Source organism: Arachis duranensis, chromosome 2, assembly GCF_000817695.3.
Source record: "Arachis duranensis cultivar V14167 chromosome 2, aradu.V14167.gnm2.J7QH, whole genome shotgun sequence".
NCBI lineage: Eukaryota > Viridiplantae > Streptophyta > Magnoliopsida > Fabales > Fabaceae > Arachis > Arachis duranensis.
Window position 1 is genome coordinate 45,068,786 of NC_029773.3, and position 826 is coordinate 45,069,611.

Sequence of the window (826 nt, forward strand, 5' to 3'; positions counted from 1 at the left end):
ACGCCCATGTAAAGCATGTTTCTGGCGTTGAACGCCAGTTTCATGCTTGTTGCTGGCGTTCAGCGCCAGCTTTTCTTCTCTGGGCACATTCCTGGCGTTCAGCACCAGAATGTTGCTTGTTTCTGGCGTTCAGCGCCAGAATGGTGCTCTGTTCTGGCGTTGAACGCCGGCCAGATGCATCTTACTGGCGTTGAACGCCAGCCTGTGCGTCCTCTAGGGTGTGAATTTTTTTCTTCTGCTGTTTTTGATTCTGTTTTTAATTTTATGATTTTTTTCGTGACTCCTCATGATCATGTACCTAATATAACACAAAATAACAATAAAATAAAAATTAGATAAATAAAATTGGGTTGCCTCCCAACAAGCGCTTCTTTAATGTCAATAGCTTGACAGTGGCTCTCATGGAGCCAAAAGGTGATCAGGTCGATGTTTGTGTAGTCCTAACACCAAACTTAGAGTTTGGATATGGGGTCTTAACACCAAACTTAGAGTTTGGTTGTGGCCTCACAACACCAAACTTAGAGTTTGACTGTGGGGGCTCTTCTTGACTCTGAACTAAGAGAAGCTCTTCATGCTTACTCTCTTTTGTCACAGAGGGATGGCCATGTGCCATAAACACAAGGTAGTCCCCATTCAATTGAAGGACTAATTCACCTCTGTTGATATCTATCACAGCTCCTGCTGTGGCTAGGAAAGGTCTTCCAAAGATGATGCATTCATCCTCTTCCTTCCTAGTGTCTAAGATTATGAAATCAACAGGGATGTAAAGGCCTTCAACCTTTACTAACACGTCCTCCACTATTCCATAAGCTTGTCTCAATGACTT